Below are 8,753 nucleotides of genomic sequence, written 5' to 3' on the forward strand. Positions count from 1 at the left end.
CAATGTCTTGCTGAATCTCCTTTGTGAAGTTGGAAGAGTCCAGAACATTCTCCTAGTGTTGAATCTTGAAAACCTTGACAGTGGTTATCAGAGGCTTCTGGATTTTCCCTTTTCAAGGTTAAGTTTCCTTATCTTGGGATGAGAGAAAGGAGCATCCAGGAGAAAATGAAGGGGACAGGGAAGGGTCTGGGAGTCCAGAAACATGTCAAAACAGACTGGGGGCGGTTGGGCATAGTCATTCTCTGCAAGGGCACGAAGGGATGCTTCTCGGAAGAAGGAACTGACTTCTTTCTTAATGACCACGAGAAAGGCTGAAGTAAGGCCAACTGGTAGACCAGATGAGCCTTGAGCTACCTGTCAAGTCAGAGATCCTGTGGCTTGCCATGCACAAAACCCCTTCCTCATCCTTTAATTACTCTGATCTCCTCCTGCAGACTCTCTCCTTCCTACCACATAGGGACCAAAATGGATCCTCATATTCTAATGTCTGATTTAAAAAAAAAAATAACCAGAGATACCATTATAACTGGCACAGGAGCTACAAGACAGCACAATTCAGCTCCTTCATTTCCCTAATAATGAATAAAATCACACCAGCAATTTCCCCTTGAATACATTTGTCAATCAAAGACCCAACACTTAGAGAGCTCCCCCCCAGAGTGTCCTCCAGGTACTATCTGTAAGCGAGAGGAAGCACACTTCTCAGCATCGTTATAACTGGAGCAAATAGGCTGAGAGCTTGTTTAATTTTTTAAAAGAGGGTTCTCCAGCTTTTGGCTAGTCTAATGAAAACCGGTCTGTGTCTACTTTGGCTGAATCCTTTGCACAATGACACTGCCCTGTTCTATAATTTCTGCTAATTGCCACTTGAACAAAAGCCACATTGTATAGCTTCTGGACTGCTCTGTAGTCTCAGAGTACAACCGGCCAGGATATCTAGCGCATTCTCATCGTGAAAGCTTCTTCCCCACGACTGGCTGTATTTATCTATACTGCAGGGGCTGAAAGCCTATTTTCAAACTGGGTCTGAGTGTATTCCATAGAAGAAAAATTTAAGCAGACCATGAGTTGGCAACTCAAATATTTGCATGCTGATGACATCATCTTTTAATATTTTTGTAGAGTAAGAATAATTGTGACCTAATAAGTGAAGCCTTCAAGAACTTCTATTTTGAAATGAGCTCATTTGCTTTAGAAACTTAAGAGAGTTCATTGGAGTTTAGAGTGTTCAGGGATAGTAGAAAGTAAAATGGTGATGTTAGGGGGATCTGGCATGAATTCTTTCTATACCTTTGGCTTCTCGGTGACTTCATGAATGTTTTCTGGCTGTGAAGGGCCCTGTAAGTGAGCTTAGACGATTATCCGTGCCCAGAGAACCTTCCGTGCATGGGGTCTTGAAAACAGAGGCATGAAATTGTAGGGCTAGGGTAGAGGTCCTTATGGCCCAGTCACTCAACCATCCATTTTCAAAAGCTAATTTTAGTATTGGACTAAATCAGAGAGTGGTCATCTGTGAGGTCCTGATAAAAACTATGTAAACTATTTCCAGTTTTAAGTATTTCACAGACATGCTAAAACCTAGACATAAACTGCCCTAACTCCTCTATCGCCCCACAGAGCACACTTTAAGAAAATCTAGCCTGGATAAATATGGTTGATCCAAGGACAAGGTCGTTATGGTGACTGGGCTGGGTGGGCTGCTATAGACTTTTGCAATTCACAAAGCAATCACTGTAAAAAGAAGGAGACAGAAGTTTTGAGATAGAGTTGCCAATTTTTAATTTTGCTGGGTGAAGACATAAAAACAAGGTCATCCACTATCGCCACCTTTCCATAAAAGAAAAAAAAAACACATTTTAATACAAAAAAGTAGTAAGGGTATATTCTTGGAATAAAGGAGAATCCTTTAATTGAGGAAATTTGGTTTTATTAAGAAAATATTAAATTTTTCCTTTTTAAAAAATTTACCCCAGATTTATCAAGCAGTGGTCTTGGTGTTGGCAACCACAGCCATAAGGATTTTGGCCGTTTCTTTCTTTGGAAAACAGTGTAGAAGCTACACAGAAAAGGTTTTGTTCGAGGGGCAATCGGCAGGCACAGTGGAGCAGGGCAGGGGCACCATGTGAAGGATTTAGCAAAAGCAGATTCAAATGCCCTGTACTGTATCTTTGCCCACCCTTTTCTCGGTGACCGTACAACCTCTCCCTGATCACAGGCAGTGGAGGGAAACTTACTATGTCTAAAACTGAATTTTGAGGTTGCTGTAGTTGTTACAAATCATTATGGTGAACTGAAACCCAATACCCACCCATTGTCCCTTGGTCTACCCTCTAGGGCCATAGGAAACAAGTTTAATTCCTTTCCCTTGTGACAGCCCTTCACAAACCTGAAGGCAGCCAGTCTGACCTTTTCCTGAAGACAGCCAGTGTGTCCTTCTTCCCCACTCTCTTGCCCTTCACCATGGGAAACATTTTGAATCCTTCCATAATTTCAAGACGGCTTATCATCCTGATTGTGGTATGTTGGCATTCAATTCGATTTGTCTTAAAATGTGTTGTACAGAACTCCGGACCTTGGAGAGACTCCACTGTCTTAGAGGAGGGGGGAATTATTGCCTCTCTTTTTCTGGATGTAGTTTGGTTTATTTGTTTTTAAGTAAAAACAATCTGATTTTTGAACTCAAACTTGAAACTAAAACCAGTAAAGTTTTTTTTTTTTTTTTCTAATGTTTATTCTAAGGGACAGTACATGAGCAGGAGAGGCTCAGAGAGAGAGGGAGACACAGAATCCAAAGCAGACTAGCACAGAGCCTGATGGGGGGCTTGAATTCACAAATTGTGAGGTCATCACCTGAGCCAGTCAGGCATTTAACTGACTGAGCCATCCAGGTGCCCCAAACCAGTAAAATTTTTATTCATATGTGGCCATTCAGTTGGTTGTCTCATTTTACAAATATGCTCATCTCATCTTCTTTTCCTGAACTTATTTCTGCCCTTACCACTCTCAACTATCCAAATTGATCCCTCATCAGGTCGGTGTTACCCTAATTCAAAACCAGAAAAAGACAGTACAAAGAAACAAACCAAAACTATACTTCAATAAATTTCATAAATATAGATGCAAAAATACTTACAAAATATCAGCAAAATGAATTTAGCAATACAAAAAAAGGATAATACACCATGATCAAATGGGGTTTATATCAGGAATATAAGGCTAGTTTAAAATTAAAAATCAACCAGTGGGGGCGCCTGGGTGGCGCAGTCGGTTGAGCGTCCGACTTCAGCCAGGTCACGATCTCGCGATCCGTGAGTTCGAGCCCCGCGTCGGGCTCTGGGCTGATGGCTCGGAGCCTGGAGCCTGTTTCCGATTCTGTGTCTCCCTCTCTCTCTGCCCCTCCCCCGTTCATGCTCTGTCTCTCTCTGTCCCAAAAATAAATAAAAAACGTTGAAAAAAAAAAAAATCAACCAGTGTACATGGTGTGGCCAAGGGCTTGAGCTGGTCTTCTAGGGGTGGGTCTCTCCAAATGAAATCTTGCCATTGGCAATGACATGGATGGAGCTAGAGAGTATTATACTAAGAGAAATAAGTCAGTCAGAGAAAGACACATACCGTATGATTTCACTCATGTGCAGAATTTAAGAAACAAAACAAACATGGAATGGCGGGGGGAAGAGAGACAAACCAAGAAACAGACTCTTAACTGTAGAGAACCAACTGATAGTTACTGGAAGAGAGGTGGGTGGGGGGGATGGATTAAATAGGTGATAGGGTATTAAGAAGAGCACTTGTGATGAGTACTGCTGTTGTATGGAAGTGATGAATCACTAAATTCTACACCTGAGACCAATATTATGCTGTATGTTAACTAACTGGAATTTAAATAAGAACTCGGAGACAAAAATAAAAAATAAAAATCAATCAATGCAAATCACCATTTTGGCAGAATAAAGTAGAAAAACCATATGATTATTTCTCTATATGTTGAAAAAATATTCAAAAAGAAGTCAACACCCATGCATGATTAAAAAAAACCCTCAAAGCTAACTAGGAACATGAAGAACATGTCTTCAATTTGTTAAAAGGTATTTATGACAAACCTACACTGAATATCATACATAATGGTAAAAGACTGGATACTTTTCTGGTAAGATTAGGAAAAACAGGGATGTTTGCTCTCACCACTCCTATTCAACATTGTAATTGGAGATCTTAATACAAGAAGACAAGAAAAAGAAATAAAAAGCATCAGAGTGTAAGGGAAGAAGTAAAACCATCTTCATCAATGTGATTATTATGCAGAAAATCCTAACAAATGGATAAAAAAGTCTACTAAAACTAATAGTAAAGTGTAGACACAGGTCACTGTTAAAAAAAATCAATAGAATTTTTACACACTAGCAATGAACATTTGAAAAATTAAATAAAAATACTCTTTTCATGGCATAAAAACACTAAATACTTACGGACAAATATGAAATACATATAAGACCTATTTACTGACAACCTCAGAACATTACTGAGAAATTAAAGAAACTAAATAAATGGGGGTGCCTGGGTGGCTCAGTTGGTTAAGCATCTGACTTCTGCCCAGGTCATGATCTTATCTTGTGGTTTGTGGGTTCGAGCCCCGCGTCGGGCTCTGTACTGTCAGCACAGAGCCCGGAGCCTGCTTCAGATTCTCTGGTCTCCCTCTCTCTCTGTCTCTCCCTCACTCGCACTCTCTTTCTCAAAATTAAACATTAAAAAAAATTAAAAAAAAAAAACAAACTAAATAAATGAAGAGGTATACCATACTCATGGATAGGAAAACTCAATATTGAATTACAGTGTCAATTTTCCCCAAATAAATAAATCTGTTGATTCAGTGGAATCATGGTCAAATATCGTAGGCTTTTTTGTTGTTGTTGTTGAAGTTGACAAGCTAAAAATAATCAGGGAAAAACCCCAAACTTGGAGAACTTATGTTATTTCATTTTAAAACTTACTATAAGCCTATAGTTAACAAGTAACTATGCTATTTTTCTAAGTGTAGAAATATAGTTCAGTGGAACAGAATAAAGAGTCCAGAAATATACCCACATATCTATGGACAACTCATATTTGACAAGGATGCCAAAATAATTCAGTGGGGTAAAGAAAGGCTTTTTCAACAAGTGGTATTGGAAAACTTGATATCCTTGTGGGGAAAAAAAATGAACTTTGATCCTGACTCATACCAGAACAAATATTAACTCAAGAAGAATTATGGACCTAAATGTAAGGGCTAAAACTCTAAAACTTCTAGGAAAAAAAATGTGAGAAGATCTTTGTGATTTGGAAGTAGGCAAAGCTTTGTAGACCACAAAAAAAACCCACAAACTATAAACAAAAGAAATGATACACTGAACCTCATTAACATTTAAAACTTGTGTTCTTTGAAAGACACCATTAAGAAAATGAATAGACAAGTCCCAGACAGAAAATATTTGCAATATATATATTTGAAAAAGACCTTGTACTTAAAATATACAAAGAACTCTTCTAGCTCAATAATGAGAAGACAAACAACTTAATTTTTTAAATATTTGAAAAGATATTTGACAAAGGAAGATTTATGAATGGCCAATAAGTACATAAGAAGCTCAACATCAATAGCCACCAGGAAAATGCAAATTGAAATCATGAGACACCCTACTCATTCACTAGAGTGGCTAAAATTAAGAAGACTGACAATGACAGTAGTGGTAAGCATGTGGAAGCAGCTGGAACTCTCACACATTCCTGGTGGGAGTAAACAATGGAAGAGTCCCCTTATAAACCATGTTGAAAGTTCTTTCACAAATTAAACGTATGTTGTCATATGGTCCCCAATTCCACTCTTAGGTACTTACGCACAAGAAACGAAACATTTCTGTATGCAAGAAGACACGTACAAGAATCTTAATGGAAGCTTTATTCATAATAGCCTCAAATATCCATCAAAGATGAATAGACACACCAATTGTGCTGTAGCCACACAAAGGAATACTTCCAGCCGTAAAAAGAAATGACCTATGGATCCAAGCAACACGGATGATTCTGAGCAAAACCAACCAGACACAAAAGAGAACGTGATGTATGATTCCATTTATATAAACTTCTGTAATAGGCAGACAGCCTATTCACAATATAGTGACAGCACAGTGGTTGTTGCCTAGGGCTGGGACTGGGTGTGGGGACCGACCACAAAGTGACATGAGGAAACTTTTTGGAGTGGTGAAAATGTCCCACATTTGGATCTTCATGCTGGTTATTTGGATGTGCACACGTTTCAAAACTCTTGTAACAGTACCCTTAACGTAGGCGATTTCATTATATGTAAATTATACCTCAATGAACACATGAAGACACGCCTGTGTCTTCTGTATCCCATGTCACCTGGGCTCTTGCTCTGAGAGGGAGGGTAAGTGGTTAACTCTCAATCCCTCAGTGCGAAACTTAAAAGCCATTTTCAGTGCAGCATTTCCAGAACATTCTCCGGCACGCAGGAACTGCTGTTGTCAGGGTGAACGCACTGTCTGTCTGTCTGGGATGGTCCCGTTTTACTCTGGTTGTCTCTGCCTTGCGTTAACAGTGCTGTTGCACTCTTCCTACTGTTTCTGGTTTGGATGCTAAGTTATTTGGCTGCTGGTTTGCCCTGGCCTCTTACCTAAGGTGCTGAGAAATCAGGCCTTCAAGAGTGTGACGATGAGCCTGTGGGCTACTGACCACCTTCTCTTGGATGCCCTAATGCAGCTATCCGGAACTGGGATTCCTTGATCCCAGCCAGTGGTTGTCGAGGGCTGCCCACGTGCCAGGCGCCCTCATGCTGCGTGCTCTATGTGGCCTGATAGCCTCCACTTCTCAAGTTAGTCCCTGGAGGGAGGGACCCCCTTTGTAAATGACAATTTTGAAGTTTAGAGAGCCCAGATAACAACTCCCAGTCATCAGACTGTGTGTGTGTGTGTGTGTGTGTGTGTGTGTGTGTGTGATAGGGGGTGTCGAGCGGAGCCTCAGTGTTCACACTCTCCGCCACTCAAGATATGCCACAGCCTTGATTCAGAGATGGACTTTGATCTGCGGCAATCAGAGGAATTTTTTTAAGCAAGATAAAGCTGGGCAGCGTTAGACACAGTGATGTCATAATGACCTCTGGATATAGCTTCTCAGCATAAACTCCAGTCAATAAGGTTGCCTTCAGGTCGGGAGTTCAACGACTCAGTTTGCTGGCTGAGGGACCCAGGTGGGGAGAAGGATGGATTTGGGGCCGAGTGGAGACACGATTCATTCTCCTGCTAAAGTGAGAAATGGGTAATTTTTTTTAATTTAAATTTTTAAAATTTAGTTTTGAGAGAGAGAGAGAGACTGAGCACGAGTGGGGAAGGGGCAGAAAGAGAGGGAGACACAGAATCTGAAGCAGGTTCCAGGCTCTGAACTGTCAGCACAGAGCCCGACGCGGGGCTCGAACTCACGAACCGTGAGATCATGACCTGAGCTGAAGTCGGACGCTTAACCGACTGAGCCACCCAGGCGCCCTGAGAAATAGGGAATTTTTTTCTTTCCTTAATGTTTTTGCTTTATGTTGTTTATTTTGTCCCCCTGTATGTTCATTTGTCTTTTCTTGCTAAGGTTACCACCTTTCTTCCCTCCCTGTGTGAATCCCCATCCACGAAGAGTGTGCCCAGCACCGAAATGCCCACACTGTCCCAGGCAGGAGACCTTGGTCACGCGGACTGCAGCTTCATGGCATCTTCCTTTGGGAAGATCTCCTTTGGGATGGAAATCCTGTGTCTCCTGAAGAGAGGAAAGGGATTTGATGCCCTGTTGGCTCAGCTCTCATGCACAGGGCCAGTCAGCGTGTCGGCCGATGGGCACACACCGCAGTGACCCCAGCCTGGTGGCCCTGCCAGGGTCTCCTGCAGGGGTGTCAGCATGAGAGTGGAGTTGAGAGGGTCCCAGACACAGGGCACGTGGTTAAAAGCTACTCCCTTTCCATTCAGCTCTCTAATTTTCTGATTAAGTCCAGGACAAAGGCTCAGTTTGTGACGGCATATCTCTAACACTTCGATAATGTTCCTAAACACCATTTGGTTGGTTTCTCTTAGATTTTTTTAATGTTTATTTTGAGAGAGCGAGAGAGAGAGAGAGAGAGAGAGAGTAGGGGAGGGGCAGAGAGAGAGGGAGACACACAATCCCAAGCAGCCTCTGCACTGTCAGCGTGGAGCCTGATGTGGGGCTCGAACTCACCAACTGCGAGACCAGGACCTGAGCCGAAGTCAAGAGCCAGGCGCTTAATGGACTGAGCCACTCAGGCGCCCCTGATTTGTCTTGTTTTTAAACAAAGGGAGAAGGCACCACATCAGAGCCCTCCTCAGGGATGGGCATCTGGCAGTTTGAGTTTCCGTTTTATGGCCGACAGTGATCCATAAAGCCACTTTTCCAAACAGTAAAGATTTTAAAAATAATTATGAAAACTTGTATAAAAATTTGAAAATATGGAAAAACAGACAAAGTAGAATTACTCATTATACCCTCCACTGTAATATTTTGATGTCTTTCTTTTTTTGAACGCAAAAATCGAATTCATATTCTTTTTATCCTTCTGTTTTCTTTCCCACCACATAATAACGTACCACCTATGGCTATGTTGTCATAAGCGCTTTGTAAACATAGTATTAAAGACTTATTTCTTTATTATAAAAAATATAAAAAGGTAAAAGAAGGAAATAGCAGCATAAGAAGTAAAAATACAA

The sequence above is a fragment of the Panthera pardus genome, unplaced genomic scaffold (assembly GCF_024362965.1).
Source record: "Panthera pardus isolate Hobbes unplaced genomic scaffold, ASM2436296v1 HiC_scaffold_22, whole genome shotgun sequence".
In the NCBI taxonomy this organism is placed as follows: Eukaryota; Metazoa; Chordata; class Mammalia; order Carnivora; family Felidae; genus Panthera; species Panthera pardus.